Genomic DNA, 20,231 nt, shown 5'->3' with positions numbered 1-20,231 from the left:
ACTCGAATTTCAAGTGTAGACACTCGTTGGATGCATAATTAAATTCCACATCCAACGAGTACACGTTATGCATACTTTTGAGAAGACCAACATTGATAAAAATTGTAGATACATTAAAAAAATCTGTTTAACATGTTTTTTTAATGTATCTACAATTTTTATCAATGTGGCTCTTCCCAAAAGTATGCATAATGGGTACTCGTTGGATGTGGATTTCAATTCTATATCCAACAAGTGTTTACACTTGAAATATGAGTACACCTATAAGGAGATAAGCCAAAAATACAATTAAAAAAAGTAGTTTTCTCCTTTTCCCACCAAAATTCATAACTCTAATCTTATTATTTTTCCTTAGGAGGCCACTTTTAGGTTGAAATTTCCTCTAATAATAGTGGCTTTGGAGGTAGTGGGGTGAATAGTTATGAGAATGTGGGGTATATGGGGTTTGCTTTTCTTTAGTGATGGGAGCAGATTCATGAATTTAGGAGCACCTTCGCCAGTGAGATCAATGATACTAGAAGACTTAGGCTTTGGATTTTGATGGCGCAACTCGGTGAAAGTTGTAGTTGGATTTGTAGACATGGGAAGGGTTTTGACGATTGTAGGTGGAACAACATAAATGGGGTTAGAAATAAAAATAGGTGTATTAGAATGTACTATAGAACCTACCTCAGACATGATGTTGTAGACAGACGAGATGAACTCCTAGACTTTCTTCATCAATGGTTGGAGTTCCTTCTCAAAGTTTGTTGAATGTTTCTTGGAAGATCATAGAGTGTCATCCGAGAATTGCATGACATCATTCCCTCGAAAGAATATATACGTTCACCCTTTGTCAACATAGCTTGGACCCATGACCATGAAATTACTTCAGTGTGGAATGCATCATCATTCAAGTAGAAGGGAAATTTCCACATAGAAAAGTTTTTGGATTCACAATATGAGGGTGAACATAAGAGTTTTTGTGACTGATACCAAACCATATATGGCAAGCATATTTTTCGAGCAAAGGAAGTGGAACCCTGAATATATTGCGCGTGATCTCCACCATCTTATTGTACCTTTCACAAATGCTTGTTCATTAAACTCCTTGTTAGTTGACTCTACGACAATTCTCAAAGGAGTGTAGGCATAAGCATAACGCTCACCATCTACAACTTCAACAAGGTCTTTGCTTTATGGGGGGCACCATTTCATCATTTCCAATGGTATAACCAAGTAGCCAAAAATTAAATATGTAGCATGCTTATGAACATCCTCACATGCCTCAAAGAGCTCATGTAATAGGAAATTTGATCAATTGAGATGTACATCGTTATTGCAGACTTATGCGAAAAAGATGGCATCCAAGGAGCATTCCCCTTTGGTGTAATGCCGCATTAGTTTACCTGCAATGATATGGCAGGCAAATTTGATCTATTCATTATTTATCAAATCGATCACCACTCCACACTCTTTTTGTTGGGTACAATACTTTGTGTAAAAATTATTATCTCTTGTTTTCTTTCCGCACTTTGAAATTCTCTGAAAAGTTGTAGAAACATCCTTACCATAGGGAGATAATCCCACTAGCCTATAGATGTCATCAACATGAATCGAGTATTCCCTATCTAGCCATAAGGAATATCCATGAAGTCTGATGATCATAAATTTGGTGCAATGCATAACCTCACCAGTAGTACCAAAGACAGGTGGGTCCCACAGTGTCATCAGGGTCGATACCTTTAGAGGTCATAAGTCTTGTTTAATCTTGTGGGAAGCTTAGGCACCTGGTCGCGGATTCGGCTACATAAATAAATCATAGTGGAGCGTATCAAAGAGGACATGGTCAGACAAATCAATGTCGATTAGGGAAGCTTTCTCATACTTCCCCAACAGATCATCAATGGTATGGATACAAGAATCAAAAGGGAATAGGGGAACTGTGAGTTTTGTAGAATGACTCATTGAGAACAACCGGCGGGTGTAAACAAGGTGAATGGGGGGTCGACAAGGAGGTGGAGACACAGATGCAAATGATAGAGGAGCTGAGATGGAAAGTCGATGAGAACACAAGTGTAGTGATAAAGAAATGATGATTTACTAGGGCTATATAGAACACATGGAAGGACTATGAAAATACCAGACTGTTACCCAATAAAAGTACTACTTAACCAAATAAGTGCGAATACAGAAGTCCACATGAAGATCAATAAAATCGCTCCTTACCCGAAGAATTGAAACCACTAACTGACAAGATTGGGGTATAAACAAAATTATATACAGAAATATTACTAAATGTGAAGGACAACTATTACGGGAAAGACGAGACTTAATCACAGGAAAGACACACATTTATGACTAACAATTTGATAGACTGGACACAATTACACCTGCCCAACAAAAATGAGTTGCAGTGGGTTGCAACTAAGATGGAATTAATTTATTAATGCAACTAAACACAAAAATAAACTCTTATTAAAATTGACACAACCTACTCAACTCTAAACCTAACTACTACTCTGCAGAGAGTGTGCAAAATAAAAATAATTTTATGATCCATAATAAGGCTTCCGGCATGCATCATTCACCCAACTAGGCAAAAGAATACCATCCAACTAAGCAAGTTTGATAGCTCCAGAGTCTCAAATCTCTGCAACGTAAAACGGTCTAAGGCAATGCATTTGTAATTTACCTAGATGCTTAAGGTATTTGCTGTCATAAAGTAGTACTTGGTCACCAACTGAGAATGATTTCTTCTTAATGTGCCTATCATGCCAAGTATTTTTCCTTTCTTTTTCAATATTCTGATGGAAATTTGCTAGGAACTGTTGCTCATCTAGTTGCCACAACTCTTGTAATCATTCTGTAATAGAATCATCATCAGACATCCTAGTAGCATGAGCAATGAAGAGATTAAGAAGGATAAATTCTACCAGAACAACTGCTTCCCTTCCATAAACAAGTTGGAATGGTGTATGCTTATGCAACTGCTTAACTGTAGTGCGTTAAGCCCATAAATTTGCTGAAACCCGCTCGTCCCTATTCATGGAGCAAACTTTAGTGAGACCCTTCTCTAAGATTTTATTAAAGGCTTCAACAATTACATTTTCTTGTAGGTGGTAAGGGATGCTTTTGTGGTGCTGAATCATAAAATTTCATTGCAGTGAACTAACTTTCGCATTAATAAAATGCGAGCCTTGGTCACTGGTAAGGCTTCTCGGATAACCAAATCTAGTAATGATGTTTTCAGATATGAATTGTGTAGCAGTATCCATAGTGCAATCCTTAATAGGATCAACCTCTTCCTATCAAGTCAAGTAATCTGTTGTGGTGATGATGTACCTGGCATGTGAGTTTCATGCAGGTGGATTAATCAGTCCTACAAAATCAATTGCTCATTTTTCAAATGCTTCAAGTTGTCTAATGAGATGTAAAAGAATTTCACCCCTCTGAGACGGTCAACACACTGTTTTGTTAGCCTCACTCTCATATGTTAAAACAATTCTAAGTCCAAATAATTAAATTAATTAAAATAATGAAAGTTAGGATTTAATCCTACCTTGCTAGATTGAGTTTGTTCCTCATGGGTAGGAGTCAGTTTAGGCCTAGTTGGTTGAGATGTTCTCTCCAACTAGTTAGGCTCCTAGATTAGTGTGTTGTTGAGATATTTTCTCAATCATAGTGTCCAAGATAGACGTACTATCTTGAGACAAACTTCCTCATGTATTTATTTATACTATTATCATTATTTGTATATTGGATTACATCATGAGAGGAATACAGTGAGGATGAGGCTTTTTCCACCATTTCTATGTCTTTGGTGTTTTTTAATGTGTGTTAATTGTATTTATTCTTCTACATGTGGTATCAGAGCAAGGTTGAATGAGAGATAGTGGATGTGTTCAATTTTTGCAAGTTTTGTTGTATATTTGAAATTTCATACTCTGGTTCTTGGTTTTTCTCTTCACTATTAATGTACTTTGAATTGGCTGAATAATCAATGTAACGAAGAATTAGAGATTCAAAACACCATCCAGCTTGTCATTCCAAGTGAAACTGAGGGCCACACTCTGCCCAGATCGTCATTCCAAGGGAAATTAAGGGCCGAAATTCTGCCCAACTCGTCATTCCAAGTGAAATTACGGGTCAAAACCCTGCCCGACATTTTATTTATTCAAAATTGAAGGTCGAACTCACCCAACGAGTTTAATTGAGGGAGTTCTATCAAGGTTGTAGAAGCTTGAATGAGAAGAGAATCATGTATTGAAGAACCTGATGTAGCGGTTTTAAAGAGACAATGAGGAGCGTCGGCCTTCGTGAGTTCTAATGACACACTGCTGTAGATATTTGTTTTCTCCTTGAAGGGAAATCGAACCCAAAACATCGTGGTCAGGGGTTATATGAGCGCCAGGTATGTATGAGGAAAGATGAATAACCCTCCAAATTGGCCAAGAACCACACTATATTCCTCAGACTGTCCAAAAAAAGGCCAATCCCAACAAATACCAAAGAGTTAAATGCTACAAAATCAAGCATTTCAAGACAAGATGATATCAACATCATCAACACTTTTTGTATCACTTGCAGATAAACATTTTTTAACTAAATTGTGCAAGTACATTCTTAGTTGTAACCGAAACCCTAATTTGAGTTGTTAAGGTGAATACACTAAGTCAAGTAAGTCTTCAACTGAGTCATCAAGATTGAACTTGTCATTTGTCTCTTGGGTGCATTTTCGACAGTGTTTGACACCCTTCCTTTTTTAAAATTAGCACATTCAGTGAGTACATTCAAGAAAGCACAAAGTGTCAGTAATCAATCAAGCAAGTTCAAGCAAGCCATCTAGCATGCAATCACCATCAAACAAGTGTAGAATTCTAGTATTCTATTGTTCAAGTGAGCATCAAATCAAGCCAGTTTTTAACGCTAGTGCAATAAGCAATAAATCAAGGGAGCGTGTCATTCAAACAAAAAATAAAGAAAGCACGTCATTCAAACAACAAAGCAAGCGAGCATGTCATTCAAACAACCAAGCAACTGAGTGTGTCATTCAAACAACCAAGCAAGCGAGCGTGTCAAAATCAAGTGTGAAAGTTCAAAGCACGACATCTACAACAAACGAGCCAGTGTGAAGTTGATTGAAAGTGTCAATGAAGCATTCAAGCAAAGCGATCATCATCAAGCGAGCGTAAAATCAAGAGTTCAAGCAATCAAGTTATAAAACTCTAGCAAGTGTTTAAAGCATCAGCAATAAGCAACAATACAAGTGAGCCTGAATTCAAAGTGAGCAAGCTAACATGGCGAAACACATTCAACTATCCCAAATTCTTAACAATTTGATTTTATCATCAACTGGTGAAATGGTGAACATCATAAAAAAAAATCTTGTTGATATTCAACTGCATCTTCAACATGCACATGAAATGATTGAGTTCCTTCAACTGGAGTCACAACTACAAAGAACTGAGTTGCTAGAGAAGAGTGATGCTTTCAAGTCTTTGAACAATACAAATACAACTGATAATTCCAAGTCACTGATCCAACCAACTTCAAGTGTCGAAGTGGTCCCTGATATAGTTTAACTTTCTTCCAAACCAATCATCAAGCCATGGGAAGAAATCCAAAGTAACAAAGATCGACAAGGCTTAGGATATGTCAAAGATGACGCCAACTTGCATATCACAGATTATTCAAGACCCATTGAGTTTTTCAGTGCAGGGTTTCTTGCAAAAATCACATCGGCTAGTTCTGAGAAAGTTGAAGACAAACAAAAGTACACACAAACTAAAGTTGTAGACAAACAAACATGTGCACAAACTGAAGTTGCAGACAAATAGACATGCGCGCAAACTGAAGTTGCAGTCAAACCAAAATGCCTTCATTGTCAAAGAACCGGTCATCTGGATGATCAGTGTTTTGATCTCCATCCTTGTCACCATTGTGGCAAGTCAAATCATTCATCAGCATAATGCAACAAAAAACAACAATCAACCAGATTGAAGATCAATTATTCATGGATTGATCCCTGGGAATGGTCATCCACGGTCAGAAGATTGTATAAGTTTTGCAATCGAAATCACTCACACATATTGCAGCCTACAATAAAAATGAAGATGGTACTCTCATGCAGTTGAATGGGGGAGTACACCAGTGAAACACTCCTACACCTGAGGGGGGGGGGGGGGGGGAGTTCATAAATAATTTGTAGAATATCGTCTCTCCTTTCAGTTGACAAAGGGGGGAAAAATGTCAATGAAATTGACAGTGGTTGTCAGACTAAAAGTCTCGACAACATCAGCAAAGCAACCAGCGTGTTGGCATTATGATTCAAGTGTTGTCCTTGATGGCAACTCACTCAGAGGTTGGTACAGGTGCTCAGAGGTTGGTACAGGTGATGGCAACTTAATCAGAAGACAGATCTTAGTACAGCATGCCAAGGAAGTTCATATACGCAGGTTCGTTAAGCCCAAGTCGCGTGTACACGCCAGTTGGATTCAGAAAAAGCGCGTGTATGTGGAAAAGTACCTTTGGTCCATGGTGGTTAGTCCTTGGAAGTTGTGCCTATGATTTCGGACCATTGTGTCTCGACGGGCGTGTCGATCCCTAGTTTTGAAGTTGATGGTATTGTGTTACTATGGTTTTGGCTCTTGGTATTGAGCAAGGCCTAAGGCTATATAAGGAGAAGAAGATCATTAGGCAAAATGATCTTTCGACAAGGCTTGAATATCTAAGAGAGAAAGAGATCTGATATGCAGGGTCTGGGTTGCTTGATATGAGCTAAGGAGAAATCACATCGGTGGATGGAAGACTAGATCTAAGGATAACTCGGCATCTAATGGTTTGAAATGCACTATTATGATATGGTTGATTATGCGTATTTCTAGATCTGCATACTGTCGCAATATTATGTTCTGGATCTAACTGATGTCTGGTACAGCTGCAAGTTGAGAGAATCTATTTTTAGATCTGTACGCAGGTTGGCTTAGGTAAAAGCGCGTGTATACGCGGGTTTCTCTCATTGAAGTAGCGTATATCTCTTAAAGCTTGATTTTTGGGTTTGCAGTTGGATCTGTCTGTTATTACAGAGTTCTGTAGACTGCTCTGTGTTCTGGTATCTGGTGATTGACAGGGTTCAGTGGTTCAGTGATTCAAAGTTTGATAATACTAGTATTGGTTGTTTTATGCTTCAATGATCTGTTGTGAAAGTTGAATGAATTGGGGTCTACAGATTGTAATGTTGTGCTTCAGAAATATCCAGTCTGAAAATGTATGAAAGGTGGTACCTGAAGGAAAGAAGATTGTAGGTCAGCACCTACGTACTAGTATCTTGGCTAGTACAAGAGCAAAGGGGGTTGGAGCTCCCTTCCAAGGAAGTTTGGAGAACGAGAGAAGGTTGTAGCCTTCTGCAGGTTGTAGCCTGCGTACTGGTATAAGGCTGCACCAGTACAAAAGATTGTAAACTGATGTTTCATATTAAAGAAAGATAGAGACAACTTGCAGCAGGTGGTTTTCACCCACATTGGGTTTCCACCTTACATCTTGGTGTTCATGTGTGTGGCTTTTGATCTGTTCTGTTATACTGCACCTGTTTACTGTTAATGTGGTGAATAATGTCCTGATGAACTGAACTGAAGAATAAGCTAACTAAATTATGAGTTTTCTTCTTATACGCTGTTTTATTTAGTCACAGTAGCGTGTACACGCTGGTTCACCTAACTGAAGTAGCGTATATGTTTCTGAGCATTGAAAAAGTTTGATTGATCTGATAATACTGATTCACCCCCCCTCTCAGTATTATTTCCAACAATTGGTATCAGAGCAGGTCCTTCAGAGAAGCTTGATCGCTTGAAGGTAGATCATTCATCATGAGCAACTACGAGAAAGAAGCATCAATCAGGCCACCGATTTTTGATGGGACAAATTTCAATTATTGGAAGGTAAGAGTTACTGCATATCTTCAATCTCTTGGTACAGAAGTTTGGAACATTGTAGAAACAGGCTATGCTTTTCCTTCAGCTACTCCTACAGATCCAGCTGAGAAAAAGCAGTATGAAACAAATGCAAAAGCAGTCAGTACTCTATTAGGAAGTATATCCCAAACAGAATTCATGAAGGTCATGCACTTCAAATCAGCAAAAGAGATATGGGACAAAATGATCACTAGCTATGAAGGAGATGAACAGGTAAAGCAAGCTAAACTTCAAATTCTCAGGATTCAATATGAGACTCTCAAGATGTATAATGATGAAAGTGTGGCTAATTATTTTCTTCGGGTAGATGAGATTGTTAATTGCATGAAAAATTTGGGTGAAGAAATAAAAGAGACTATAGTAGTTCAAAAGATTCTAAGATCATTATCCCCCAAGTTTGAATCTAAAGTATCTGCAATAGAAGAAAAAGAAAATCTCCGTGTTCTCACTATGTCTCAGCTACATGGAATTCTAACTGCTTATGAAATGAGAAAGGGAGGTCCATCTGACAGAAGGGAAGCTGCTTTTAAGGCATCAGGAAAAGAAGATTACTATGAAGCAAGCCATGTTCCAGAAGAAGAGGAAGAAGAATCAAATTTTGTCAGAAATCTTCAAAGGGGTTCTGGAAGATTCAGAGGTAAGCTACCTTTCAAATGCTTTGCTTGTGGAAGAGTAGGTCATTATGCTGCAAAATGTCCTTATAAGGATAAAGGAAAAGAACCTGCTAGATGGAACAAGAAACAAAGTGCAAATAAGAAAAGCTACTACACCCATGAAGATAGTGATGGCTTCTCAAACAGTGATGAAGATGAACAAGGTAATAAATATAAGCTGTTAATGGCATTTGAAGATGATGATTATGAGGATGCTGTAGATGTGGATAATCTCTATAATGAAATTACTAGACTCAAGAGATGCATAGAAGAAAAGAGTGTGATCATTGATACTTTGCAATTTCAAATTGATGAAAAGGAAAAACATCTTGAAAAACTAGAAGGTGAAATTGTTGGTCTCAGAAAAGAAATTGAGAAAACAAAAGCTATTAATCTTAAGTTTGTCAAAGGATCTGAAACTTTGGATGAGATTATCAATGTGCAGCGGTCTCCTCTAAACAAGACAGGTTTGGGCTATAATGGAGAACCCTCTCAAGCATCCACCTCAAAAAGTTATCTTGATGCAGCATGAAGAAATGAGCAGAAGAACAATGAAGATAATCAGGTAAAGCAGGGACGAATTACAAACAGAAACTATCAGGGACAATCCTTCTTAAGGGTGAACAAAAGCTACAACCAACCACAGGTAAAATCTTCTCAGTTTGGCTCAAGAATAGATGAAAATAGAAATTACAATCAGTTGGCTGGTAGATTCAATAACCGCAGAAGCTTCTTCAATGGACAATGCTTTTCTTGCCATAACTTTGGTCACAAAGCAGCTCAGTGTGTTGCATATAAAACAATCATGACTAGGGAAGCTCAAAAACAAAGAAGTATGACAGGGATTACAAAGAGGACCTATAACAACTTTTCGGTTCTTGAAAATGAAGTTGAATGTTCTATTTGCAATAATTTTGGTCATAAAGACTCTGAATGCAGGAGCAGGTTTCAGGAGAAAAAGGAACAAGCCACGAGTACCAAAAAATGGAGAATAAAGGAACCTCAAACAGAAAGATGTGGGATAGCTTTTTATGCAGAAGGACAGGAAAATCTATGGTACATTGACAGTGGATGTTCGAAACATATGACAGGTGATAAAGAAAAACTTGAATCTTATTCTACTTTAGAAAAGGGAAAGAAAGTTTTTTTTGGAAATGATACTCCTGCAACTATAAAAGGAAAAGGTATTGCTCCTTTGAAAGAAAAGGTCAAGGCTGGAAATGTTTTGTATGTTGATGGATTGAAGCATAATCTACTAAGTGTCAGCCAGATGTGTGATCAAAAAACCGAGGTTATTTTCAGATCGAATGGATGTCTTGTTCGTGATCTTGATACAGGTAAAACAGTTCTCAAAGGCAAAAGAACTCCAAATAATCTGTACATATTTGAAGAAGGACAACAACAATGCTATCTTAGCAAGGATGAAGAGCACTGGTTATGGCATCGAAGGTTGGGACATCTAAGCTTCTCACAAATAAGGAAAGCATGCAAATATCAGGCAGTTCGCGATCTTCCAGATATCAAAATTCCAGACAACACCATATGCAAATCTTGTCAGTTTGGAAAGCAAACCAGAACTAACTTTCCAGAGAAGGAAGGATCAGCTAGCTTGCCTCTTGAGCTAGTCCATACAGATGTATGTGGTCCATTTAGGAAAAGGACACCTCGAGGAGAAGAATATCTGATATTATTCATTGATGATTTCTCAAGGTTTGTTTGGTTAGGGCTTATGAAGCACAAAGATGAAGCATTCGAAAAATTCAAATCCTTCAAAGCATTGGCTGAAAATGAATCAGGACACAAAATTAAGTGCCTCAGATCTGACAGAGGTGGGGAGTTCACATCAAATGAATTTTTCGATTTCTGCGATGAACATGGGATAAGAAGAGAATTCTCTACAGCTAGAACTCCTCAGCAAAATGGGGTTGTGGAAAGAATGAACAGAACTATCCAACAAATGGCTCGTGCTATGCTCGATGAATCAGGTACTCCTGCAACCTTCTGGGGTGAAGCTGCACATGCTGCTGTTATTATTCTTAACAAAACAAATGTCCGAGTAAACAGCACTCAAACACCTCATGAGCTTTGGAGTGGTAAAACTCCTTCCGTGAAGCATTTCAAAATCTTTGGGAGCAAATGTTATATTAAGAATACTGATGAGCAACTTGGCAAACTTGAACCTAGAGCAGATGAGGGCATTCTTCTTGGTTATTCTCCACATAGCAAAGCATACAAGTGCTACAATAAAAGACTTGGCAGAATTGTTGACAGTATTGATATAGTGGTTGATGAGAAGGGATATATTCCTAGGCAAGTTCATCATGAAGACATTGAAGAAGATGAAGGTTACTCTCAAAGGCGAAATGATGAAGAAGAAGAACCTCAAGAAGAAGAAGAATCTCAAGAAGAACCAGAGGAGCAGACAAGAATAGAAGAGAAGACTCCATCCAGATATGTTCAAAAGAATCATCCAGAAACTCAGATTGTGGGGCAGAAAGAAGCAGGAGTACAAACAAGAAGGACACTTGCAGAAGCTTCAAGCTACTTGGCACTACTCTCCTCCACTGAACCACAAAATGTGAAAGAGGCATGCAAAGATGAATGTTGGGTCAAAGCAATGGATGAAGAACTTGAGCAAATCGAAAAGAACAACACTTGGGAATTAGTTCCTAGACCAAAAGATAAGAATGTAATAGGAACAAAATGGGTCTTCAAGAATAAATTAAATGAAAATGGAGAAGTAATTAGAAACAAGGCCAGACTTGTTTGTAAAGGGTATGCACAGCAAGAAGGAATAGATTTTGAAGAGACCTTTGCTCCTGTGGCAAGACTTGAGGCCATCCGAATGTTCCTTGCTCTCTCAAGCTTTCAAAACTTCAAGGTATTTCAAATGGACGTAAAATCAGCCTTCCTGAATGGAGACTTAGAAGAAGAAGTATATATTGAGCAGCCAGATGGTTTCATTCTTGGGAATGATCCAAACCTTGTATGCAGATTGAAAAAGGCACTCTATGGACTCAAACAAGCTCCAAGGGCTTGGTACTATCGGTTGGACAAATATCTTCACCAACAAGGCTTTTCAAAAGGATCAGCAGATAGCAATCTCTATATAAAAGTTGAAAATAACAAATTGCTAATTCTTGTTGTTTATGTAGATGATATTATTTTTGGCAGCAATGAAGAGACTATGAGTCAAAACTTTGCCTTGGTTATGCAGAAAGAATTCGAAATGTCACTTCTTGGAGAATTGACATATTTTCTTGGATTGCAAATCCAACAAAATGAAGGAGGTATCTTCTTGTCTCAAACCAAATACCTCAAGCAGATCTTAAGAAGTATGGCATGGAAGAGTCAAAGCCAGTATGTACACCCATGGTTACAGGATGCAGCCTCAGTGCAAATGATGAATCAGCAGCAGTTCACCAACCCACTTATAGATCCATGATTGGGAGTTTGCTTTATTTGACAGGTACTCGACCAGATATTACACATGCAGTAGGAATGGTTGGAAGATTTCAAGCCAACCCAAAGGAAACTCATCTTCAGGCAGTCAAAAGAATCTTCAAATATCTTCAAGGGACCCAAAACTATGGCTTATGGTATCCTAGAAATACAGATCTCACTCTTCATGCTTACACAGATGCAGATTGGGCTGGAAGTGTGGATGATAGGAAAAGCACAAGTGGTGGTGCTTTCTTCATGGGCTCCAGATTAGTATCTTGGTTCAGCAAGAAACAGAGTTCGATTGCCTTATCTACAGCTGAAGCAGAATATGTGGCTGCAGCATCTTGTTGCACACAACTTCTTTGGATGATGCAGACCTTGCAGGACTTTCAAATCACTTGCACTCCACCCGTCTCCATCTTATGTGATAATACAAGTGCAATCAGCATTTCAAAGAATCCAGTCATGCACTCAAAGACCAAGCACATACCAATCAAGTACCATTTTCTTCGGGAACAAGTGCTTGAGCAGAAGGTCAAGTTGGAGTATGTTCCTTCTAAGGAACAAGTTGCTGATATTCTCACAAAACCACTGCCCAGGGAAACTTTTGAATATCTCAGACAAAAGCTGGGAGGAGTAGTTGATGCTTCATCCTGCTGTTGAAGCTTGTCTGTTCTACAGAAAAGTTGGTATACGCAAGTTACGAAAGGTATATACGCGTATACACGCGGATTTATGCTGGGAAAGTCGCGTGTATGGTGTACGCATGTTGCAGAGATTATATCCGCGTCCATACGCAGTTTCATGCAGGAGAAATCGCGTATATGAAGTTCTGAACAGCAAGGGCAAACTCTGGAGTTCTGAACAGCAATGGGTATGTCAGAACTCTTCAGGCACGGTTTCAGGGGGTGCAACAGGCACAGGTTCAGGGGGAGCAGCTTAAAAGTCTCATAAAGTATTGTTGGCATTCAGATGTTTTGGTTGTTGATTTCAGGAAAAGGAGCTCGGAAAGAAATCCTGGTTGCTGATCTAAAAAGATGTTTATCATATGCTGCTGGTGACTTTCATAAGTCTTGGTCTAGATCTGTTGTCTCTATGTCATATCTCTTTTATGGTGTCAAGGTCATGTAACGGCCTATGTTGGTTTCCCCACTATGCCTGGGATGAATGCTGTAATATAATTGGTTGTTTCTGATATGTCCCCTCTTGGTAGGGAGTATGGATGTATGTATTGAGTCTTTTGGTGATAGGAAGGTCCCTTATGGTGTACAAGTCTTGGTTCTTGTTGAAGAACATCTTTTGAAGATCTGGCCTACTGTCAGGGGGAGCATGAGTCAGCACAGCCAAGCAGAGGTATCAGCATGTCCTCAGGGGGAGCACAACCCTTTGCCCTTGATGTCAAAGGGGGAGAGTGACTTGGTGTGGTGGTTGCCATCAAGTCCAAAGGGGGAGATTGTTGGCATTATGATTCAAGTGTTGTCCTTGATGGCAACTCACTCAGAGGTTGGTACAGGTGATGGCAACTTAATCAGAAGACAGATCTTAGTACAGCATGCCAAGGAAGTTCATATACGCAGGTTCGTTAAGCCCAAGTCGCGTGTACACGCCAGTTGGATTCAGAAAAAGCGCGTGTATGTGGAAAAGTACCTTTGGTCCATGGTGGTTAGTCCTTGGAAGTTGTGCCTATGATTTCGGACCATTGTGTCTCGACGGGCGTGTCGATCCCTAGTTTTGAAGTTGATGGTATTGTGTTACTATGGTTTTGGCTCTTGGTATTGAGCAAGGCCTAAGGCTATATAAGGAGAAGAAGATCATTAGGCAAAATCATCTTTCGACAAGGCTTGAATATCTAAGAGAGAAAGAGATCTGATATGCAGGGTCTGGGTTGCTTGATATGAGCTAAGGAGAAATCACATCGGTGGATGGAAGACTAGATCTAAGGATAACTCGGAATCTAATGGTTTGAAATGCACTATTATGATATGGTTGATTATGCGTATTTCTAGATCTGCATACTGTCGCAATATTATGTTCTGGATCTAACTGATGTCTGGTACAGCTGCAAGTTGAGAGAATCTATTTTTAGATCTGTACGCAGGTTGGCTTAGGTAAAAGCGCGTGTATACGCGGGTTTCTCTCATTGAAGTAGCGTATATCTCTTAAAGCTTGATTTTTGGGTTTGCAGTTGGATCTGTCTGTTATTACAGAGTTCTGTAGACTGCTCTGTGTTCTGGTATCTGGTGATTGACAGGGTTCAGTGGTTCAGTGATTCAAAGTTTGATAATACTAGTATTGGTTGTTTTATGCTTCAATGATCTGTTGTGAAAGTTGAATGAATTGGGGTCTACAGATTGTAATGTTGTGCTTCAGGAATATCCAGTCTGAAAATGTATGAAAGGTGGTACCTGAAGGAAAGAAGATTGTAGGTCAGCACCTACGTACTAGTATCTTGGCTAGTACAAGAGCAAAGGGGGTTGGAGCTCCCTTCCAAGGAAGTTTGGAGAACGAGAGAAGGTTGTAGCCTTCTGCAGGTTGTAGCCTGCGTACTGGTATAAGGCTGCACCAGTACAAAAGATTGTAAACTGAAGTTTCATATTAAAGAAAGATAGAGACAACTTGCAGCAGGTGGTTTTCACCCACATTGGGTTTCCACCTTACATCTTGGTGTTCATGTGTGTGGCTTTTGATCTGTTCTGTTATACTGCACCTGTTTACTGTTAATGTGGTGAATAATGTCCTGATGAACTTAACTGAAGAATAAGCTAACTAAATTATGAGTTTTCTTCTTATACACTGTTTTATTTAGTCACAGTAGCGTGTACACGCTGGTTCACCTAACTGAAGTAGCGTATATGTTTCTGAGCATTGAAAAAGTTTGATTGATCTGATAATACTGATTCACCCCCCCTCTCAGTATTATTTCCAACAATTGGTATCAGAGCAGGTCCTTCAGAGAAGCTTGATCGCTTGAAGGTAGATCATTCATCATGAGCAACTACGAGAAAGAAGCATCAATTAGGCCACCGATTTTTGATGGGACAAATTTCAATTATTGGAAGGTAAGAGTTACTGCATATCTTCAATCTCTTGGTACAGAAGTTTGGAACATTGTAGAAACAGGCTATGCTTTTCCTTCAGCTACTCCTACAGATCCAGCTGAGAAAAAGCAGTATGAAACAAATGCAAAAGCAGTCAGTACTCTATTAGGAAGTATATCCCAAACAGAATTCATGAAGGTCATGCACTTCAAATCAGCAAAAGAGATATGGGACAAAATGATCACTAGCTATGAAGGAGATGAACAGGTAAAGCAAGCTAAACTTCAAACTCTCAGGATTCAATATGAGACTCTCAAGATGTATAATGATGAAAGTGTGGCTAATTATTTTCTTCGGGTAGATGAGATTGTTAATTGCATGAAAAATTTGGGTGAAGAAATAAAAGAGACTATAGTAGTTCAAAAGATTCTAAGATCATTATCCCCCAAGTTTGAATCTAAAGTATCTGCAATAGAAGAAAAAGAAAATCTCCGTGTTCTCACTATGTCTCAGCTACATGGAATTCTAACTGCTTATGAAATGAGAAAGGGAGGTCCATCTGACAGAAGGGAAGCTGCTTTTAAGGCATCAGGAAAAGAAGATTACTATGAAGCAAGCCATGTTCCAGAAGAAGAGGAAGAAGAATCAAATTTTGTCAGAAATCTTCAAAGGGGTTCTGGAAGGTTCAGAGGTAAGCTACCTTTCAAATGCTTTGCTTGTGGAAGAGTAGGTCATTATGCTGCAAAATGTCCTTATAAGGATAAAGGAAAAGAACCTGCTAGATGGAACAAGAAACAAAGTGCAAATAAGAAAAGCTACTACACCCATGAAGATAGTGATGGCTTATCAAACAGTGATGAAGATGAACAAGGTAATAAATATAAGCTGTTAATGGCATTTGAAGATGATGATTATGAGGATGCTGTAGATGTGGATAATCTCTATAATGAAATTACTAGACTCAAGAGATGCATAGAAGAAAAGAGTGTGATCATTGATACTTTGCAATTTCAAATTGATGAAAAGGAAAAACATCTTGAAAAACTAGAAGGTGAAATTGTTGGTCTCAGAAAAGAAATTGAGAAAACAAAAGCTATTAATCTTAAGTTTGTCAAAGGATCTGAAACTTTGGATGAGATTATCAATGTGCAGCGGTCTCCTCTAAACAAGACAGGTTTGGGCTATAATGGAGAACCCTCTCAAGCATCCACCTCAAAAAGTTATCTTGATGCAGCAAGAAGAAATGAGCAGAAGAACAATGAAGATAATCAGGTAAAGCAGGGACGAATTACAAACAGAAACTATCAGGGACAATCCTTCTTAAGGGTGAACAAAAGCTACAACCAACCACAGGTAAAATCTTCTCAGTTTGGCTCAAGAATAGATGAAAATAGAAATTACAATCAGTTGGCTGGTAGATTCAATAACCGCAGAAGCTTCTTCAATGGACAATGCTTTTCTTGCCATAACTTTGGTCACAAAGCAGCTCAGTGTGTTGCATATAAAACAATCATGACTAGGGAAGCTCAAAAACAAAGAAGTATGACAGGGATTACAAAGAGGACCTATAACAACTTTTCGGTTCTTGAAAATGAAGTTGAATGTTCTATTTGCAATAATTTTGGTCATAAAGACTCTGAATGCAGGAGCAGGTTTCAGGAGAAAAAGGAACAAGCCACGAGCACCAAAAAATGGAGAATAAAGGAACCTCAAACAGAAAGATGTGGGATAGCTTTTTATGCAGAAGGACAGGAAAATCTATGGTACATTGACAGTGGATGTTCGAAACATATGACAGGTGATAAAGAAAAACTTGAATCTTATTCTACTTTAGAAAAGGGAAAGAAAGTTTCTTTTGGAAATGATACTCCTGCAACTATAAAAGGAAAAGGTATTGCTCCTTTGAAAGAAAAGGTCAAGGCTGGAAATGTTTTGTATGTTGATGGATTGAAGCATAATCTACTAAGTGTCAGCCAGATGTGTGATCAAAAAACCGAGGTTATTTTCAGATCGAATGGATGTCTTGTTCGTGATCTTGATACAGGTAAAACAGTTCTCAAAGGCAAAAGAACTCCAAATAATCTGTACATATTTGAAGAAGGACAACAACAATGCTATCTTAGCAAGGATGAAGAGCACTGGTTATGGCATCGAAGGTTGGGACATCTAAGCTTCTCACAAATAAGGAAAGCATGCAAATATCAGGCAGTTCGCGATCTTCCAGATATCAAAATTCCAGACAACACCATATGCAAATCTTGTCAGTTTGGAAAGCAAACCAGAACTAACTTTCCAGAGAAGGAAGGATCAGCTAGCTTGCCTCTTGAGCTAGTCCATACAGATGTATGTGGTCCATTTAGGAAAAGGACACCTCGAGGAGAAGAATATCTGATATTATTCATTGATGATTTCTCAAGGTTTGTTTGGTTAGGGCTTATGAAGCACAAAGATGAAGCATTCGAAAAATTCAAATCCTTCAAAGCATTGGCTGAAAATGAATCAGGACACAAAATTAAGTGCCTCAGATCTGACAGAGGTGGGGAGTTCACATCAAATGAATTTTTCGATTTCTGCGATGAACATGGGATAAGAAGAGAATTCTCTACAGCTAGAACTCCTCAGCAAAATGGGGTTGTGGAAAGAATGAACAGAACTATCCAACAAATGGCTCGTGCTATGCTCGATGAATCAGGTACTCCTGCAACCTTCTGGGGTGAAGCTGCACATGCTGCTGTTATTATTCTTAACAAAACAAATGTCCGAGTAAACAACACTCAAACACCTCATGAGCTTTGGAGTGGTAAAACTCCTTCCGTGAAGCATTTCAAAATCTTTGGGAGCAAATGTTATATTAAGAATACTGATGAGCAACTTGGCAAACTTGAACCTAGAGCAGATGAGGGCATTCTTCTTGGTTATTCTCCACATAGCAAAGCATACAAGTGCTACAATAAAAGACTTGGCAGAATTGTTGACAGTATTGATATAGTGGTTGATGAGAAGGGATATATTCCTAGGCAAGTTCATCATGAAGACATTGAAGAAGATGAAGGTTACTCTCAAAGGCGAAATGATGAAGAAGAAGAACCTCAAGAAGAAGAAGAATCTCAAGAAGAACCAGAGGAGCAGACAAGAATAGAAGAGAAGACTCCATCCAGATATGTTCAAAAGAATCATCCAGAAACTCAGATTGTGGGGCAGAAAGAAGCAGGAGTACAAACAAGAAGGACACTTGCAGAAGCTTCAAGCTACTTGGCACTACTCTCCTCCACTGAACCACAAAATGTGAAAGAGGCATGCAAAGATGAATGTTGGGTCAAAGCAATGGATGAAGAACTTGAGCAAATCGAAAAGAACAACACTTGGGAATTAGTTCCTAGACCAAAAGATAAGAATGTAATAGGAACAAAATGGGTCTTCAAGAATAAATTAAATGAAAATGGAGAAGTAATTAGAAACAAGGCCAGACTTGTTTGTAAAGGGTATGCACAGCAAGAAGGAATAGATTTTGAAGAGACCTTTGCTCCTGTGGCAAGACTTGAGGCCATCCGAATGTTCCTTGCTCTCTCAAGCTTTCAAAACTTCAAGGTATTTCAAATGGACGTGAAATCAGCCTTCCTGAATGGAGACTTAGAAGAAGAAGTATATATTGAGCAGCCAGATGGTTTCATTCTTGGGAATGATCCAAACCTTGTATGCAGATTGAAAAAGGCACTCTATGGACTCAAACAAGCTCCAAGGGCTTGGTACTATCGGTTGGACAAATATCTTCACCAACAAGGCTTTTCAAAAGGAGCAGCAGATAGCAATCTCTATATAAAAGTTGAAAATAACAAATTGCTAATTCTTGTTGTTTATGTAGATGATATTATTTTTGGCAGCAATGAAGAGACTATGAGTCAAAACTTTGCCTTGGTTATGCAGAAAGAATTCGAAATGTCACTTCTTGGAGAATTGACATATTTTCTTGGATTGCAAATCCAACAAAATGAAGGAGGTATCTTCTTGTCTCAAACCAAATACCTCAAGCAGATCTTAAAGAAGTATGGCATGGAAGAGTCAAAGCCAGTATGTACACCCATGGTTACAGGATGCAGCCTCAGTGCAAATGATGAATCAGCAGCAGTTCACCAACCCACTTATAGATCCATGATTGGGAGTTTGCTTTATTTGACAGGTACTCGACCAGATATTACACATGCAGTAGGAATGGTTGGAAGATTTCAAGCCAACCCAAAGGAAACTCATCTTCAGGCAGTCAAAAGAATCTTCAAATATCTTCAAGGGACCCAAAACTATGGCTTATGGTATCCTAGAAATACAGATCTCACTCTTCATGCTTACACAGATGCAGATTGGGCTGGAAGTGTGGATGATAGGAAAAGCACAAGTGGTGGTGCTTTCTTCATGGGCTCCAGATTAGTATCTTGGTTCAGCAAGAAACAAAGTTCGATTGCCTTATCTACAGCTGAAGCAGAATATGTGGCTGCAGCATCTTGTTGCACACAACTTCTTTGGATGATGCAGACCTTGCAGGACTTTCAAATCACTTGCACTCCACCCGTCTCTATCTTATGTGATAATACAAGTGCAATCAGCATTTCAAAGAATCCAGTCATGCACTCAAAGACCAAGCACATACCAATCAAGTACCATTTTCTTCGGGAACAAGTGCTTGAGCAGAAGGTCAAGTTGGAGTATGTTCCTTCTAAGGAACAAGTTGCTGATATTCTCACAAAACCACTGCCCAGGGAAACTTTTGAATATCTCAGACAAAAGCTGGGAGTAGTTGATGCTTCATCCTGCTGTTGAAGCTTGTCTGTTCTACAGAAAAGTTGGTATACGCAAGTTACGAAAGGTATATACGCGTATACACGCGGATTTATGCTGGGAAAGTCGCGTGTATGGTGTACGCATGTTGCAGAGATTATATCCGCGTCCATACGCAGTTTCATGCAGGAGAAATCGCGTATATGAAGTTCTGAACAGCAAGGGCAAACTCTGGAGTTCTGAACAGCAATGGGTATGTCAGAACTCTTCAGGCACGGTTTCAGGGGGTGCAGCAGGCACAGGTTCAGGGGGAGCAGCTTAAAAGTCTCATAAAGTATTGTTGGCATTCAGATGTTTTGGTTGTTGATTTCAGG

This window comes from Pinus tabuliformis, chromosome 2_2, assembly GCF_031772625.1.
Source record: "Pinus tabuliformis cultivar Carrire ecotype Pingquan chromosome 2_2, CPIR1, whole genome shotgun sequence".
In the NCBI taxonomy this organism is placed as follows: Eukaryota; Viridiplantae; Streptophyta; class Pinopsida; order Pinales; family Pinaceae; genus Pinus; species Pinus tabuliformis.
The sequence above is the reverse complement of the archived record's forward strand: the minus strand, read 5'-3'. Positions refer to the sequence as shown.